Source organism: Mobula birostris, chromosome 6, assembly GCF_030028105.1.
Source record: "Mobula birostris isolate sMobBir1 chromosome 6, sMobBir1.hap1, whole genome shotgun sequence".
In the NCBI taxonomy this organism is placed as follows: domain Eukaryota; kingdom Metazoa; phylum Chordata; class Chondrichthyes; order Myliobatiformes; family Myliobatidae; genus Mobula; species Mobula birostris.
The window spans coordinates 155,051,389-155,071,223 of NC_092375.1; the positions used below are offsets into that span (position 1 = coordinate 155,051,389).

General features: G+C 41.9%; 1 protein-coding gene across 2 annotated transcripts in view; it reads left to right on the forward strand.

Annotated features, from left to right (window-relative positions):
- Positions 1-411: 411 nt before the first annotated feature.
- Positions 412-19,835, forward strand: part of LOC140199486 (signal transducer and activator of transcription 4-like) — a 239,951-nt gene continuing 220,527 nt past the window's right edge. Inside the window, exons 1-2 of one of the 2 annotated variants that reach the window (XM_072261657.1) lie at positions 412-542; positions 676-706. The gene's annotated coding sequence lies outside the window, so the exon portion shown is untranslated. The remainder of the gene's footprint in view (positions 543-675; positions 707-19,835) is intronic. The other variant, XM_072261656.1, reaches the window with a different exon arrangement.

Here is a 19,835-nt window from a genome sequence, read left to right on the forward strand (position 1 = left end):
TTGAAGAGTAGCTTACCTCCATTCTACAGTACCTCACAGGTGGCTGAGAGGTTAAGAACGTACTGCGGGGAATTGCGCTCAGGGGAGGACTACATTTCAATGAGGTGTGCGTGTATATTGCAAGGTATCGGTATACATAGAGAATACTCATTATCAAATTACTAATTTGGAAGTACGGAAGGAAGCTGCTGGCGGTGGGGGTCTTTCGGCACCCGCTTACAGACAGGGAGCGCGCATTGCGGTAGAGTGGGAGTCGGCTCGCGCTGGCCCCCCCCCCCCCCGCGCACACGGGCCGGCTCGCCAGCACGAGCGCCTGCGCACAGCGCGCGTCAGCCAGCCGCTCGATGTAGCCGAGGCGCTGTCATCAACGCAGCACGCGCCGCGCTGCCCAGTGACGGAATCACCGATCGTCACAGGCTGAGTAAACGCAGCACACGCTGCTGCACTGAGCACCTAGTCTGCCGACAGAGGCACGTATGTATACCGACTGATCACTGTTGCAGCTGACACATACAGTGCGAGTATTGTAAAGAAACTGGAAGGTGAGTAACAGACACAGGTGGAAACTATTTATTTAATACGATCCGGTTTTTTTTGCATAAATGGTTTGAATATCCATCACTATTCAACTCTCCTTTCCTAACATTCCTTCCGTTCGATATTCTTCGGGTGAAGATACTGGGACATCCACGCAGTGTTTCAATCAGTTAAGTAGATACTTTCTTTTCATTGATTCCATTTTCTTAAGCCTATTTTACATAAGTGCCTTCATTTTCCAGCTCAAGAGGGATGAAATGTTTATCTGAAAATACCATTTGCTCGTTTAATCGTGAAATAATTCGAAGTTGAGAAGAGGGGCAGTTAGGTGTGATGATTACTTGGATCTTAGCAACTTTTCGAAGCGGCTGGGAATAGGATTGGGTATACATTGTGAATTTGTTGAAAAAATACAGAAATAATGGAATGACTCTTTTTGTGGCTGCGTATTTTTTCCACATTAGCATATTTGTTACTTAATGTATGGCCTGAGAGGTGTGGGTGTAACTGTTCCATTTACACTGCGAACTGGTTTAGTGTAGTGCACGCAGACCCTTTTGTTCCTTTCAAGGATGTCGTACTGCTTTTTCTGGCAAGAGCAGCCGTTATATTTTAATCAACCTTATGGAAACTCCAGGGTGCCTTGCTCGACATTCATAATTACACGCGGGTCAGGATTTACTCTGAATTATTCTTAAGTACTGCGTGACGTGTTCCTACAAGGACTGAAGTCATTGGCAAAGGAAAACCCCTTGCGTGTCTGCATTCGTCATGTACGATGTAGGTGAATCAGTTTAGTCAACTTTATGCTTGCCTGGCATTCTCAGCTATACGTTACAAAAACAGATTGCAATGCAAAAATAAAGTTCAATCACAATGCATGGCTGTTGCGTTGAGAACAAAACAAGTAAGCAGAATGGCGCGATAACCAGTACAGAATGCCACCTAGCCTCTCAGGTTTGATCTGACTTTCAACTCGACTCATCTACACTGTCCTTATATTCTTTGCTTCCCATAATATCCACAAATCTTACAAAACTTGTTTTTGAATGAACAGGGTGACTCAGCCTGTACTGCCTGCCAGGGTAGAGAATTCCTAACTGTGCAGCTAGTTCCTGCACCTGCCGCACTGAACTTGTGTCTGCATACCTCTTTATTGCCCCGGGTTCAGTCCCTTCCTACCTACATCCGTGGCACTTCCCACGTTCTTGATCTTTTCAATGACTTTAAGTTCCCTGGTCCCGATCATCTCAGTTTCACTATGGATGCCCAGTCCCTGTACACCATTCCCCATCAGGAGGGCTTTAAAACACTCCGTTTTTTTCTGGGCAACAGACCGAACCGGTTCCCCTCCACCACCACTCTCCACCGTCTGGCGGAACTGGTCCTCACCCTCAATAATGTCTCCTTCGGCTCCTCCCACTTCTTTCAAACCGAAGGTGTAGCCATGGGCTCTCGCAAGAGTCCTAGCTATACCTGCCGTTATGGAACTGTCTATGTTCCAAGCCTACACCGGCATCGCTCCCCAACTCTTCCTACGTTGCATCGGCGACTACGTTGGTACTGCTTCTGCACCCATGCTGAGCTCAACCATTTCATCAACCTTGCCTCGAACTTTCACCCTGCCTTAAAATTTAGTTGGTCAATTTCCGACACCTCTCTCCCCTTTCCCGATCTGTCTCCATCTCCAGAGACAGCCCGTTTACTGATATTTTTATAAACTGATATTTTTATAATGTGGCTGTGTGTGACTCTCACAGCCACACACACAAAATGCTGGAGGAACTCAGCAGGCCAGGCAGCACAGCTACCGAGACTGTACCTCTTCCCACCCTGTCACTTGTAAAAACGGCATCCCCTTCTCTCAGTTCCTCCATTGCCGCTGCACCTGCTCCCAGGCTTCCCATCCTCCACCATCATCATTGCCCTCACCCGCATCTTTTCCATTTTGCGCACATCTGCCCTCACCCCATCCTCCCGCCGCCATACCAGGGTCAGGATTCCTCTTGTCTTCACCGACCACTCCACCAGCCTCCTCGTCCAGCACATAATTCTCCGTAAATTCCGCCATTTCCAACGGAATTCCAACACCACCAAGCACACCCCCCCCACCCCCACCCCCACCCCCACCCCCACACACACTTTCGCTTTACGCAGGGATCGCTCCGTACGCGATTCCCTTGTCCACTCGTCCCTCCTGGTACTTATCCTTGCAAGCGGAACAAGTGCCATACCTGTAATAAACCTCCTCTCTCACTACTATTCAGGGTCCTAAACAGTCCGGCCAGGTGAAGCGACTCTTCACCTGTGAGTCTGTTGTGATCATCTGCTGTATCCGGTGCTCCTGGTGTGGCCTCCTGCATATCGGTGAGACGCGAAGAAACTTGGGAGATCGCTTCGCTGAACACCTTCGCTCCGTCCGCCACAAAAAGAGAGATCTCCCAATGACCGCCCACTTCAATTCTACTTTCCATTCCCATTTCGACTTGGCCTTGCAAGGCGCTGTCTCTCTCTCTCTCTCTCTGTTCATAATTCTTCCAGATTTATGAAGGATGAATGCAGTGTGATCTTTATTTTCCCAGCTGTGATTGGCGGTCTTGGTCTCTGAATAGTTATGCATCATTTAGGATAAGGACACATTTACCTATTGAGATGATGACAGATCAGCAGAAGAACATCTAATAAGTTAGGGGTGTTTACAGTGGAGATGCTGGCAGTGTTGGTTGCGTTGCAATGGGTGCGGAAAGCCAGACAAGCCAAAGCATTGATATGTTCAGATTCATCCTCAGTTCTAGCAAGTTTAAGGTCTTTTCACACAAACAGCCGGCAAGATGTACTTTATGAAGTCCTTCAGTTAGTTACAAGAATTGCAAATCAGGGGGGTCAGGTAAAATTTCTATGGGTTCCAGCACATGTAGGGGTGAAGGGGAATGAGAGGGTGGATGAGTTGGCAAAGAGGGCGTTAAAGAAAGAAAATGTGGAAATGCACATTAGTATCAGTAAAGCAGAGGTTAAGTGTGTAATCTGGGAAAAAGTCAACCGAATGTGGCAAGAAAGATGGGACAGGGAGGGGAAAGGGAGGCATTTATATCAAATACAAAAGAGTGTTGCAGTTACTAGAGTAGGTAATGGAAACAGAAGAGAGGAAATTGTGTGGACTAGGTTAAGGCTGGGGCATTGTGCATTAAACAAAACATTGAAAATGATAGGGAAACATCAGACAGGATTGTGTGAGGAATGTCAGGAAGAGGAGTCAGTAGAACATGTAGTTTTGTGTTGCAGGAAGTATGGGATACAGAGAGAGATGATGAGAAATAAATTAAGGGAGTTGGGGATGCAGGAATTCACACTAAAAGGGTTGCTGGGCATGAGTGAGAGAGCACAAGTCCGGGTATTTTTAGCGTTTTTAAGGGGTACAGGGGTTTTTTTTATAGAATATGACGAATAAACAGGAATAGGATACTAGGATGGTCAAAGATGGGAGGGTGAAGTGTAGGTTTGTATATATATATATATGTGTGTGTGTGTGTGCGCGTGCGTGCGCGCGATTGGGTGAAGGGATTTAGAATGTATGTCTAGTGCACATTCTGGAGCAGAGGGTGGCGGTAATGCACCATTGAGCTGGATGCCAACCGCCGTAAAACAAGATACAGACAGAGATGATGACAGTTCTTTGGAATTTCTAAAGAACTGTCATCAACCATAACTGATTCATTTTCCCTCTCAATCTCATTCTCCTGCCTTCTGTCCATAACTTTTGATGCCATATTAATCGAGAACCTACCAATATCCTCTTTAAATGTACCCAATAACATGGTCTCCACAGTCAACTGTGGCAATGAATTTCACAGATTCTAAAGAGACATCTTTCTGTTCTGAAGCTTTGCCCTCTGGGCCTGGACTCTCCCACTGTTGGAAACATCTTTTCAATGTCTACTCTATCTGGGCCTTTCAATATCTGGAACCTTTCAATGAGATTCCCAGTATTCCTCACAACTCTAATGAGTGCAAGCCCAAAGCCATCAAAAGTTCCTCATACATTAACCCTTTCATTCCCAGGATCATTCTTGCAAACCTCACAACTTAGACATTAGGGAATCCAGCACTAGAACTCCCAAGTCCTTTTGCATCTCTGATTTATGAATGCACTCCCTGTTTAGAAAGTAGTCTACATCTTTTGTGACCGACATGCAGGATCACACAGAGCCTTAGAAGGGTTAAACAAAACTAGGAAATTTATTAACAAAAGAGACAAAACAGTAGACCTTACAAAGTCTTGGATAACCCAGAATAACTCAGCCAGAACTTCAATAGGCAAGGGTCAGGACCACCACCGCCCCTTTAAATACACTCCAGGCCACAAAGGAATCTGTGACCAGCTAATTAATGCCCCAGCCTCTTGACAAGCTTATAAGTAGCCCTTCTGACAAGAGACAAAAATTCAAGGGTGCTTAAATGGACACCTGCAAAATCTTGAGGAAAATGAATTGGAAGGATCCAAGGACAATTGCAACTTAAATGTAAACTACAGAAGACCTAGCTATACCACATAAAATCCCAAAGTGCAACAATATATTATAATTATAAACAATAGAGCACAGAGAATACACAAAAAACAGCAAAAAAAAACTCAGAACCCTCAGAATACTCTACCCACAACCCAAGGCTGTGATACCTTTACTCTTTCTACTAAAATGCATGGCCATTCAATTCCTTACACTGTATTCTATTTGCCACTTCTTTGCCTATTCACCTAAACTAAGTCCTTCTGTAGACTTACTGCTTCCTCAACACTACCTGCCCCTCCAACTATCTTTGTAACATCCACAAACTTGGCTACAAAGCCATCAATTCAATCACCCAGATTATTAACATATAATGTGAAAAGTAATGTATCTAACACTCTCCTGTGGAACACCATTAGTCATAGGCAGCCAATTAGAAAATGCTACTTCTTTTCTTTCCAAATCTTTTTATTATTATTATTCAAAAATAACACGAGTATATCGAAGTAAGCAACACTCACAATGTCTCAAGGAAAAAAAGCATTATTTTAAAAGATTTTAAAAAGGCTACTTCTATTCATATTCTTTGCCTTCTATCTATACTAGTATCTTTTCTGTGATATCATGGGTTCCTATTTTGTTCAGCAGTCTCATGTGTGGCACCTTGTCAAAGATCTTCTGAAAATAAAGTAAGCAACATCCACTGACTCACTTTTGTCTATCCTGCCAGTTATTTCCTCAAGGATTTCCAACTGATTTGTCAGGCAAGAATTTCCCTTAAGAGAATTATATTGTATGTGTCCAAAAGTACCCCGAAATTCGTCCTTAATAATGAACTCCAACATCTTACCCAACCACATAAGTTAGGTCTGTAATTGCCTGTCTTTTGCCTCCCTCCTATCTCAAAAAGTAGAGTGACATTTGTAATTCTCGAGTTCTCCAGAATTATTTCAGAATCCAGTGGTTCTCAAAAGATCACTACTAATGCCTCCACAATCCCTTCAATGACCTCTTTCAGAGCCCTGGGGTAGAGTCCATCTGGTTCAGGTGACATGTCTGCCTTTAGATCTTTCAGCATTCCAAATACCTCCTCCTTAGTAATAGCTGCACTTCCACCTCCTGACACTCTTGAATTTCTGGCATCCAACTGGCATCTTCCACAGTGAAAACTAACTCAAAATACCTTTTTAATTCATCCATTAAGGGTTAGCTTTATTTGTCACCTGTACTTTGAAATATTGAAACTATCAGTGAAATGTGTCAATGACCCACACAGTCCAAGGATGAATTGGGGAGGCAGCCTACAAGTGTCGCTTGTCTTCCGGCCCCAACGTAGCCACAACTTACTAACCCTGACCCATACATCTTTGCAATGTGGGAGAATGCTGGAGCACCTGGACAAAACCCATGCAATCACAAGGAGAATGTACAGAGAGTGATGGGAATTGAACCCTGATTTCTGGCGCTGTGAAGCATTGTGCTAACTACTATGGAACCATGCTGCCTTACGATATGTTTTTTGCTCCCCATTACTGCCTATCCAGTGTCATTTTCTAGTAGTCCATTGTCCACTCTTGCCTCTCTTTTGCTCTTTATATATCTGAAAACACTTTGGCATCCTCCTTTATGTTATTGGTAAGCTTACCTTAATATTTTATCTTTCCTGTTATTGCTTTTTTAGTTCCCTTCTAATGGTTTTTAAAAGTTTCCTAATCTTTTTGCTGTATTGTATGGCCTCTTTTTTGCTTCTATTTTATCTTTGACTTCTCTTGTCAGCCTCAATTGTTTCATTCCCCCTTTAGAATGTTTCTTCTTCTTTGGAATGAACTGATCCTGCATTTTCCATGTTTCTCCCAGAAACTCCAGCCAATGCTGCCATCCCTGTCAGTGTCCCCTTCCAGTCAACTTTGGCCAACTCCTCTTTCATGCCTCTGTATTTATCTTTACTCAGCTATAATTCCAATACATCTCAATCCCTGTTTGACCAACATCAGGAATGCTTGTGGTGCCATCCTGTGCCTGCACATTGTAAAGTCCAGTCACCTGCTTGTACCTCTAATCATGGAATATTGGCAGAGGCTGAGGTGCATAGTACTAATGGTGAGGACAGCGATGTAATGGTCAAGGGAAATGGAGAAGCTTTTGCAGGATCACTTTGAAACAGTGGAGTGGACCATATTCAAGGATCTGAACAAATATGCCACAGCCATCACCAACTTCATCAAAACCTGTGTGGATGAGTGTCTACCTACGAAAACATGACGAGTCTTCCCAAACCAGATGTTCTGGATAAACCAGGAGATTTGCAGTGCTGAGGGCTAGATCTGTGATACTTAACTTGTGATCTAGACCCCTAAACAAAGTCCAGGTATGACATACAGAAGGCCATTGTGAAAATCAAAACGTGACCCCTGTGAAGTTAGAGAGACAATTGGATGTATGACAGCTGTAGCAAGGTTTGCATGCCATTACGCCCTGTAAGGCAAAACTTAACTGCAAGAATGGTAGTGATGCTGCAGTCCTTGAACTCTGTGCCTTTTGTGCACACTTTGAAAGGGAGAATAGTGCTCTGCCTCTCTGTATCTCCACAGCATCTGTCAACTGTGTGACCTCTGTCTTTGAGGCTGATGTCAATACATCATTCAAGAGGGGAACACTCACAAGGCGTCAAGCACTAATTGTGTACATGGCCTGGTTCTAAAAGCCTGTGTCAACCAACTGGTTGGCGTGTTCAAGGACATCTTCAACCCTCACTGCTGCAGTCGAGGTTCCCACCTGCTTCAGGAAGTGCAGGGTGAATTGCCTCAGTGACCATTACCCCGCAGCACACACATCTACTGTGATTACACGCTTTGGGAGGTTGGTAATGGCTAGAGGACTATCTCTGTACTCTTACTGGCAGATCTGTAGAGCCAAGACTCTACAGCCTCCATTCTGGATGTCATGTACATTTATTTGCAATAGCTCAGTGACAGTTACATCAACCATCTCCTACTTGTCCAGGAAACAACTACAGTAGAGGCACCATGCAATCTCACCCTCGTCTAGCAAGAGTTCTGTTCTGTACAACATTGGCGCAATCTGAAGGCCTAAAGGACCAGGAAGCTGATGATACCAAATGAGCAAATTGTTGTTCTCAGTGAATACAGTGATGCTACTCACAAGCAGATTGTAACTCTGCAGGAGCAAAGAAATGTTTCCTATCAATGATTCATTATTCCATATGAATAGAGATGCCAACCATACGTCAATAGATATACTCTCCTGCCAAAGAATAGAGATGTCATACACAAGCAGATCATCCACTATAGGAACTGAGAAATGGAAAAAATTACCACAGCGGAAATAGAAATAAGCACTGAAAACCACTAACCCCACCCCATCCCTACCCAGCTAATACTCACATAACTCTTTGTCATGATCCCAGTCCTGCTTAGATTTCATAGAGTTGACTCCAAGGAGACAATACTTCTTCTAGTCAGCACCAGCAGATGGCTGCAGCACTGCAGGTTGCCTGCTGTGTATGTCAATGTTCTCCTTAAAAAGTCATCATTTCACCCACTGGCGCAGCTCTTTAGACAGCATGCTTCATCTGTGTCCTAGAGCTAACCGCAATAGGTTGGATTCAGTTGGCAATCAGCAGCAGTCTGAAGGTAGCCCATCCAGGGCAAATTTCCTTCTGACTTCTATACCTGCTGAAAGTGAAAGGGGAAAATGTTTCAGTAACTACACTGAAGCCACACAGAGGGCATTGTGACATAGTAAGAGGACTTTGAAAAAATTGCACACATATAAACTAAATAGAGTAATATAGCACTGAAATAGGCCCTTTAGCCAGTTTGCCCATGCTGACCACAGTGCCCACCTAAGGCTGTCCATTTGCCTATGTTTTGCACATATCACTCTACCTCTTTCATATCATGTCCTTATCCAGAAGTCTCTTAAATGTGCCACAACCACTTTTGCTGGAAGTTCATTCTATATATATACCACCCTCTACATGAAGAAATTGCTCCTTTAGTCTCTTTTAAATCTTCCCCTCCTCTTATGATTCTCTTTCCCTGGAAAAAAAGACTGCATACATTCATCATATCCATGTCCAAAACACTGCTTGCTGAATGATTACTTATAAACCTTATTCAACCATTGGACACATACCCAGGCCTTACCATTCCACTGGGTGCTTTTAATAATTTTACCAGCATGACAAGGTTGTGAAATAGGAAATGTATTAAAACATGTTACTGTTTTTATTGTTGTATCATTTTATTTGCCATTCTTATAATGTAGTTTCAAGACTATGCATGTTTTGAACAGAAGGGGATTCATACGTTACTACCTGCCCTAACTGCCTCCAACAGCAAGAGTATTTGCAGACATTTCCACCCTATCTCTGCTTCAATCTGAGCTTCCCACCTGCTTTAAGGAGGCTACTTCCATCCTGGTAGCTATGAAAAACAGGAGTATTAATGCAAAATGTTGGTTTGAGCACAAAAGCATCACTCTGCATTGATCAGATCCAATTGGGAGCTGAATGAAATATATGCTGTTTCTATCCCTGATCAGTCATATCCCTTGGCTATTCAAAGTACAAAGTAAATGTCTTATCAATGTACAGATATGCCACCATATACAGACCCTGAGATTCATTCTCTTGAGGGCATACTCAATAAATCCATAATAGAATCAATGAAAGACCGCACCAACTTGGGTGTTCAACCAATGGGCAAAAGATAGCAAACTGTGCACATACAGAAAGAAAACATAATAATAACTAAATAATATTGAGAACAGGAGATGAAAGCTCGTTGAATGTGAGCTCATAGCTTGGTGGAACAGTGCAGCGATGGCAGCAAGTGAAGTTTCATGAAGTTTGGTTCAAGACCCTGATGGCTGAGGGGTAATAACTGTTCCTGAACCTAGTGGTGTGAGTCCTGGGCCTCATGTAGCTTCTACCTAATGACAGCAGCAAGAAGAGAGCATGACCTGGATGGTGGAGGTTACTGATAATGGATGCTGTTTTCCTGCAGGAATGCTTCGTGTAGAGGTCCTCATTGGGGGGAGGGCTTTGCCTGTGATGGACCTGACTGTATCCACTACTTTTTGTAGGATTTTCCATTCAAAGCCACTGGTGTTTCCATACCAGGATGTGATGCAGCCAGTCAATGTACTGTCCACCACACACCTATAGAAGTTTGTCAAAGTTTAAGATGTCATTCTGAATATTCGCATACTCCTCAGGAAGTAGAGGAGCTGTCGTGTTTTCTTCATAATTAAGCTTACGTACTGAGCCCAAGACAGGATCTTCAAAATAATAGATTATGAAGACTCGCAGTCCTCTTTTATTGTCATTTAGTAATGCATGCTTTAAGAAATGATACAATATTTCCTCCGGTGTGATATCACAAAACACAGGACAGACCAAGACTGAAAAAAAACTAATAAAACCACATAATTATAACATATAGTTACAACAGTGCAACAATACCATAACTTGATGAAGAAGTCCATGAGCACAGTAAAAGTTCAAATTCTCTCAAATGTCCCACATCTCACACAGATGGGAGAAGGAAGAGAAACTCTCCCCGTCATACCCAACCACGGTCCGACTCTGAGTCATCCGAAAACTTCAAGCTGTGATCAGCTCTCCGACACTGAGTACTGAGCGCCACCTCTATCCGAACGATTTGACCTCCTTCTCAGTCGCCAACAGCAGGCAAAGCCGGGGATTTTGAGGCTTTCGCTCCGAAAGATTCCCGACCGTGCAATAACAACAGCAGCAAATGAGCATTTCTGAAATTTTTCCAGATGTTCCTCTGTGCCTTCACGTCCCCCTCCATCAAATCAGAATTGTCCACGGCCCCTATTTAACGGATACGATATCATTTTTCACCAGAGGACTCTGCATGCACGGCGCGCTGCTTCCTCTCCTCCCGCCTGAAGAATTTAAAATTGCTGACGCTCTGATGAGGACTGATTCATAGACCTCAGGAATAGGAACCAAAGTGATAGCACTGAGGATGGGTTAGTTGGTTTACAAACAGATGCAGTGTGTGGTGAGACTGCTACCAAGCAGAGGCTGATGAAATGACATAATTGCGGCTGTAGAGATTGTGGAGGCATTAGTAATGATCTTTCAAGAATCAATGGATTCAGGTATGGTTCTGGAGGAATGGAAAATTGCAGATGTCACTCCACTCTTCAAGAAAGGAGAGAGGCAGAAATTATAGGCCAGTTAGTCTGACCTCAGTGGTTGGTAAGATGTTGAAGTCAACTGTTAAGGATGTGGTATTAGGGTATTTGGAGATGCATGATAAAATAGGTCAAAGTCAGCACGGCTTCAGGAAAAATCTTGCCTGATAAATCTGTTGGAATTCTTTGAGGAAATAACAAGCAGGGTAGACAAAGGATAATTGATAGATGCTGTGTACTTGGATTTTCAGATGGCCTTGACAAGGTGCCACACATGAGGCTGCTTAACAAGTTAAGTGTCCATGATATGACAGGTAAGGTACTAGTATGGATAGAGCATTGGCTGATTGGCAGGAGGAAAAAAGATGAAATAAAGGGAGCCCTTTCTGGTTGGCTGCCAGTGATTTGTGGTGTTCCACATCAATTTACATTATATGTCAATGATCTAGATGACAGAATTGATGGTTTCTGACCAAGTTTGTGGATGATACAAAGATAGGTGGATGTAGGTAGTGTTGAGGAAGCAGAGAGTCTATGGAAGGACTAGATAAGATGAGAAGAATGGGCAAAGAGGTGTCAGATCGAATACAGTATCAGGAAGTATATGCTAATGCATTTTGGTAGAATAAATAAATGCATAGACTATTTTCTAAATGGAGAAAAAATTAAAAAATCTGAGGTGCAAACGGACTTGGTAGTCCTTGTACAGAATTCCCTAAAGGTTAATTTGCAGTTTGAGTCAGTGAGGAGGAAGTCAAATGCAATGTTAGTATTTATTTCATGAGGACTAGAATACAAAAGCAAGAACGTAATGTTGAAATTTTATAAAGCACTGGTGAGGCCTCTCTTGGAGTATTGTTAGCAGGTCTGGGCCCTATGTCTTCGAAAGTATGTGCTAAAACTGCAGAAGGTTCAAAGGAGGTTCACAGAAATGATTCCAAGATTGAAAGGCTTAACATATGAGGAGCACTTGATGGTTCTGAGCTGTACTCACTGGAATTCAGAAGAATGATTGGAGAATCCTAATAAAACCTATGGATTATTGGAAGGCCGAGATAGAGTGGATGTGGAGAGGCTATTTCCTATGGTGGGGGAGTCTAAGACCAGAGGACACAGCCTCTGAACAGAGCAATATTCATTTAGAACGAAGATGAGGAGGAATTTCTTTAGCCAAAGGGTAGTGAATCTGTGGAATTCATTACCACAAGTGACTGTGGAATCATTTGGTATATTTAAGGCTGAGGTTGATAGATTCTTTATTAGTCAGTGTATGAAGAGATACGGGGAGAAGGCAAGAGATTGAAGCAGAGAGGGAAATGCTTCAGGGCATGATGAAATGGCAGAGTAGACCTGATGTGCCAAATGGCCTAATTCTGCTCCTACTACTTATGATCTTATGGTTTCCTCCTCCTGAAGTCAATAATCAGCTCCTTGGTCTTGCTGACATTTGAGCAAGAGGCTGTTGTTGTGGCACCACTTAACCAGGTTTTCAATCTTCCTCGTATATAATGATTTGTCATGTCCTTTGATTCATCCTCTGGCAATGGTGTCATCAGCAAACTTGAATATGGCAGTGGATCTGTGCTTAGCCACACAGTCAGAGGTGTAAAGTGAGTAGAGCAGGAGGCTAAGCACACAGCCTTGTGGTGCACCTGTGCTGATGGAGATTGTAGAGGAGATGTTGTTGTCAATCCAGACTTACTGGGTTCCGTAAGTGAGGTGAGGAAATCCAAGATCGAGTTGCACAAGGAGGTATTGAGGCCGAGGTATTGAGGCCAAGGTATTGAAGTTTATTAATTAGTTTTGCGGGGATGATAGTATTTAACGCCGAGCTGTAGTCAATAAAGACAATCCTGATATATTGAAATGGTCAATTGTTTTATTAGCTTAAAATATTTGTAGTCTTATGAGAACTCTCTTAATGAAGTATGATTGTGGACTTCATTGACTTGAAGTGTTAATTGCTGATTGTATCTCACTACTGACTGAATGCCACTGTGATCAGAATTTCGTTATGTTATACTACACTTGAGGGTTGTGGCTACCTTGCTAATGAACCACTAACCACTATGTAGACCTATAATCAAGATCTTGACCTATATGTAGACATGCAAAATGAATTAATCCAAGGAAAATACATATAGTCCACAGGTCATGGTTCTTTTAACAGGGTGCCACTCTAGGAAGTAGAGAATTTTTAATATAGGATTAGAGAACCTTCTGGTGAGGTATTATATAAATGGCCGTTGGCCATTGGTATGCACAAGATTTGAGGGGATTTCTCTCTGATTTAATATTTGTTTTATTGCCCCAATGATTGTAGTGTGGATAGGGTGACCTGGTTTGCAATGGGAACTTCCACTCTGCAGGCTCCAAATGAAAACTGCTCTCTTTTAGGGATTTCCTTGTACCCCTAATGCAACTGTTCCCCCATTAGTTGAGAGATCAGAAATTAAATGATGATTAAGGATATCCTCTAATACTTTTCCATTCCCTTCTGTTCCCCTTCCTCTTACTATTCAGGATTCACTCATGGCCCTCAGCCTCTGGGTTACCTTAATTTTTCCAAGAGGATCTCTAAATACATCGCCTCAAGATTCAGAGGAATAGATTTAGGATGGAGATGAGGAGAAACTACTTTCCCTGAGAGTAGTGAATCTATGGAATTCTCTGCCTAAGGAAGCAGTAGTGGCCAAATATATTTAAGACAAATAGATCTTTCTATAGCACGGGAATTAAAGGATATGGGGAACTCTATCCATCATTTCAATATGACTGGAGTTAAGAAGTCAAATCTGCAATTCTTGGTTAAGGAAGTATATCTTAAAGGACTAAATGTATAAATTTATGATAAGTAGGGAAGTAATCCCAGTGTTTAGGGCCTTGACAGTTATAGCAATTACGAGCTGGAACAATTAAAATTGTAAATGTTCAACAAGAGCTTCTTTTCCTTGCTTTTAAATACATTACGATTAAATTTTTCCGGAGTTAGAATGTGAGGAAAATCATTTTAAATGACTTCAACTAAACAGGGGAAAGTAAAGAGACTAGAAATGAAATAGTTATGTGTGGAAGTAACAAAGCATTTCAGCAACAAATGAGATCAAGCAGGGATCGGGTCAAGGACTGGGACAAAATTGTGCTTTATGGTGGGGAAAAAGAGTTTGGTCTTCTATGTCTGGTATTTCTAAATAATTGTGCATTCTAAATGAGAAGGTTATAGATACTCTTTAGAAACAGAGACCATTTTTAGACCAGATACTCAGAATGTATACTAATCTTTAATACATGCATGGATGTTTCTCCAGATAACAATCCAATGATTGGAAGCTGTGCATTTAAAACTTCTGCTTGATTGATAAGAATTTTAACTAATCACATTTATTCATCTGACTGTAGCATTGCCATCATATGCTGCCTTAGGGAAATATGTGTTTGAAAAGAGCTGTTTCTCTAGTGAAAAACATAGAAGGAAGTTGAGTTGGGTGGGGGAAGCAGATGTGGGTGACAGTGAAAGAAGATTATCAAAGATGATCTATGATTAAGATGGTGAGAGTAATGAGATTAGAGATTTGGAAGGGAAATCAGTGGGTAGGGGTTTTTGGTGCCAGGAGGGATCAAGGCACTAAATAATCAAGGGAAAGTATGACCTTTAATTCAATGGCATCTCAGTCTAGTTGTATGCTACAAAGACATGATTACACTGGATGTCCCCAATAACAGATTCTGGAATTGTTCTTGTGGATTAAAAGCTATCGGAAGAAAATGAGAAGGAGAAAACAGAGATTTACTGAGTTGTTGGCAGGGGGATGTTCAAATCTGTAATGAAAGATGTAATAATAGAACACCTTAAAAGAATAGCAGAACTAAGCAGAGCCAGAATAGGAGAAAAATCATGTTTAACTAATGTGCTGGAGTTCTTCAAGCTTATGATAAGGAAAATAAAGGAAGAGGAATCAGTGCATATGATGCAAGTGGATTTCTAGCAGGCGTTTGATAAGGTCCTCCACGTGGGCAGTCAGTAAGCCAGGATAGAGCACACAGAATTGGGTTAATATATTTACATGGATTGAAAAGTGTTTATTGAACACTTTTTAGTAGAAATAAATGGATCCTTCACTGGTTGCTGCCCTTCCTGTGACTAGTTTTACTGGTAGAAGGAATACTTGGGCCTTGTATTCTCAATCTATAAGCACAATTTGGCTAAAGCAGTCGAATGTCATATTCCCAGATTTGCTGATGATAATTACAAGTGTGACTGAGAGTTTGGAGGACAATATCCAGAGGCTCCAAGGGCATACGAACAAGCTGTGTGAGCAAGAGCATGACCAGTGCAATATAATATGAAAAATGTGAGGTCGCCCACTTAGGGACATAAAACAGAGAAGCAGAGAATATTTTGTAAATGGTGAGAGAGATTATGCGGTGTTTGATGTTCAAAAGGACTTTACACAATCACTGAAGCTACCAGGCAGATGCAACAAGCAATGAGAAAGGCAAATAGTTTGATAGCATTTATCCTGAGAGACACAGTGCTCCGTGTATACTGAGATCAGAGGGAGAGCAGTGGTTTCTCAGGAAGGAGCTTTAATCTAGAAAGCTTGAACTTGGCTCAGCTAAATCAGTATAGACATGAAATTAAAATTTCCACCTTTCTGTTTAAATGTGGTTTGTGTGCTCACTAAATAAACCTACTGAACTTCTGGAGGATTGAAATCCATTTTGTAGGTAGGTATTTTGCAGATCATAGAAGTCCCAGACTTATAAGTTAACTGGTGTGAGGTGAGGGTCTGAGACATAAAATAATAACTTGCAACTCCTGATACCAATCAAAAATGGAAAAGAAATAATGGATTTTTTTCTTGCAATAGGGGAATAAACCTATAAAAAGAATCACTCTTCCCTAATCCTTTTTGTTGTTAAAGAATTAACTCAACTTCCAGTCTTTGACAATGCATAGGTGATGTACAGATGTAAGGCCATAAGACATAGGAGCAGAATTAGGCCATTCAGCCCATCAAATCTGCTCCATCATGCCATCGTGGCTGATTTATTATCACACTCAATTGCATTCTCCTACCTTCTCCCCATAACTTTGAAGCCCTTACTACCCAAGAAGCTATCAAGCTCTGCTTTAAACTTAAGGCCATAAGACATAGGAGCAGAATTACATCATTTGGTCCATCGAGTCTGCACCACAATTTCATCATGGCTGATCCATTTCTCTCTCAACCCCATTCCCTTGCCTTCTCCCTATAACCTTTCACACCCTGACTAATCAAGAACCTCTCAACCTCAGCCTTAAATGCACCCAGTGAACTGGCCTTCATAGCTGCCTGTGGCAACGAATTCCACAGATTAACCATGCTCTGGCTAAAGAAATTCCTACTCATCTCAGTTCTAAATGGATATCCCTCTATTTTAAGGCTGTGCCCTCTAGTCGTAAACTCCCACCAACATTCTTCTAAATTCCTTGCTTTTATATTGTAGTCCTCTTGAAATGAATGCTAACATTACATCCACTTTCCTCACCATCAATTCAACCTGCAAATTAACCTTTAGGCAATCCTGCACGAGGACTCCCAAATTCCTTTGTACCTCAGATTTTTGAATTTTCTCTCCATTTAGAAAATAATCTATGCTTTTATTTCTTCTACCAAAGTGCATGACCATACACTTCCCAACACTGTTTTGCTTCCGCCACCTCCTTGACCATTTTCTTAAACTGTCCTAGTCCTTCTGTAGCCTCTCTGCTTCCCCAACACTACCTGCGCAACCACTTATCTTCTTATCATCCACAAACGTGAGCACAAAGCCGTCAATTCCATCATCCAAATTGTTGACATAAAATATAAAAAGAAGCGGTCCTAACACGGACCCCTGTGGAATACCGCGAGACACTAGCAGCCAATCCGAAAAGGATCCCCTTATTCCCACTCCTTGCCTCTTGCCAATCAGCCAATGCTCTATCCGTGCTAGTACCTTTCCTGTAACACCCTAGGCTTTTATCTTATTTAGCAGTCTCATGTGCAACACTTTGTCAAAGGTCTTCTGAAAATCCAACTGCACAATATCCACCAATTTTCCTTTGTTAATCCTGCTTGTTATTTCTTCAAAGAATTCAAACAGATATGTCAGGCAAGATTTTCCATTGAGGAAACCATGCTGACTTTGGCTTAATTTATCATGTGCCTCCAAGTAACCTGAAACCACAACCCTAGCAGTCAACTCTAACATCTTCCCAACCACTGAGGTCAGGCTGAATGGTCTATAGATCCTTTCTTCTGCCTTCCTCCCTTCTTGAAGAGTGGAGTGACATATGCAATTTTCCAGTCCTCCGGAACTAATCCAGAAACTATTGATTCTTGAAAGATCATTAGTAGTGCCTCCACAATCTCTTCAGCCACCTCTTTCAGAACTCTGGGGTGTACACCATCTGGTTCAGTTGACTTACCTACCTTCAGATGTTTCAGTTTCCCAAGCAGCATCTCCCTAGTAATAGCAACTGCACTCACTTCTACCTGCTGACATTCTCGAACTTTCAACACTCTACAGACGTCTTCCACAGTGAAGACTGATGCAAAATAATTATCCAGATTATCCACCATTTCCTTGTCCCCCATTACTATCTCTTCAGCCCTGTTTTCCAGCAGTCCGACATCCACTCTCTCCTCAATTTAACTCTTTATATATCTGCAAAAAATATTTGGTATGTTTTTGATATTATTGGCTAGCTTAAATTCATATTTCATCTTTTCCCCCTTTTTTTTAGTTGCCTTCTGTTAGTTTTTAAATATTTCCACTAATTTCTGCTCTATTATATGCTCTTTCTTTTGCTTTATGTTAGCTTTGACTTCCTTGTCAGTCACGGTTACATCTTCCTGCCTTCTTCTTTGGGATGTATCTATGCTGCACCTTCTGAATTGCTCCCAGAAACTCCAGCCATTGCTGTTCTGCTATCATCCCTGGCCAGTGTCCCCTTCCAATCAATTATGGCCAGTTCCGCTCTCATGCTTTTGCAATTCCTTTTACACCACTGTAATACTGATATATTTGACTTTAGCTTCTCCCTCACAAATTGCAGGGTGAATTCTGTTGTATTATGATCACTGTTTCCCAATACACCCAATGACTTGACCTCCACAGCTATCTGTGGCAATGTATTCCACTGATTCACCACCCTCTGGCTAAAGAAATTCATCTTTATCTCTGTTCTAAAATGATGTTCTTGTATTCTGAGACTGTGCCGTCTGGTCCAAGACTCCACTGTTATAGGAAACATCTTTTTCACATCCACTCTGTCTTGCCTTTCAATATTCGATAGGTTTCAATGAGATCCCCCCTCATTCTTCTAAGCTCTAGCAAGCACAGACCCAGTGCCATCAAAAGCTCCTCAAAGATTAACCATTTTATTCCAGGGATCATTCTCTTAAACCTTCTCTGGACCACATATAAATACGGAATATAAATACTGTATATAAATACAATTTATATCTTACATAAATACTAATGCATTTCCCCCTTTCTGATTTTATTTTTGCTAAATGCAGTCAAATGAATGCACACGTAGCAATGTGCTCAAACTTCTAATGTATACCGTAAGTGCTATTTTTTTACTTTTCTTGGAACCTGGGGTTTACACATAAGGCCAGCATTTGTTGCCTGTCCTTAAAAGATCTTGAGATCTTCTTGATCTTCAGGTTCCATGTAGTGAAGATATTCCCACGGTGGTGTTCAGCAGGGCCTTCCAGGATTTAGACTGCCAATGAGGTTCAAATGGTGACATATTTCCAAGGAGCTTACAGGTGCTAGTGCTCTGATATGCCTGAAGCACTCATCCATTCTTGTGGAAGAGGCAGTGGGTTTTTGAGCTGCTGTCAAAGTAATCCAATCGAGTAACTGCAGTGTATTTTGCAGATGGCGCGCACTGCAGGCACTGTGTCCTGGTGGTGGAGGGGATAGGTTTAGGATGCTGGAAGGGGCATCAGTCAACTAAGCTGCTTTGTCCTGCATGGTGTTGAACTTCTTGAAAGTTATTGGAGTTCACAAGTGAAAAGCATACTGTCTTGGTTTGTACCTTGTAAATGTTGGAAAGTATTTGGGTGCCAAGTCATGATTTACCTTAGCAGGAGAAGCTCAGCAGGTCAGGCAGCACCTGTGGAAAATAATAAGCAGTCAATGTTTTGGGCCATATTTGACATAGTGGGTTAGACAATGTGATAAGCAGGGCGTCAATCTCACATTGCAAGTGAGAACATCACCGGTACTTCACCACATCACTCAGTGCAGAGAATAGAAATCCCAGATTTCTGTTCTTATTTTCATTGCTATAGTAGGACATGATTATTGAATTTTTTAAAAATCTGATGAAGGGTCTCAGCCCAAAACACCGACTCTTTATTCTTCTCCATAGCTGCTGACTGACCTCCTGAGTTCCCCCAATATTTTAGGTGTGTTACTCAAAAAATTTTTTTTATCAAGTTCTTGCTCATTTCAACAAATAATTATCACAGACATAATTGGGAAGTGATTAAAATTTCAAGAACCTGAAAGAGAACTGACAGCTGCGGAGTGTGGGAGAAATGTCTCCATGTATGATTA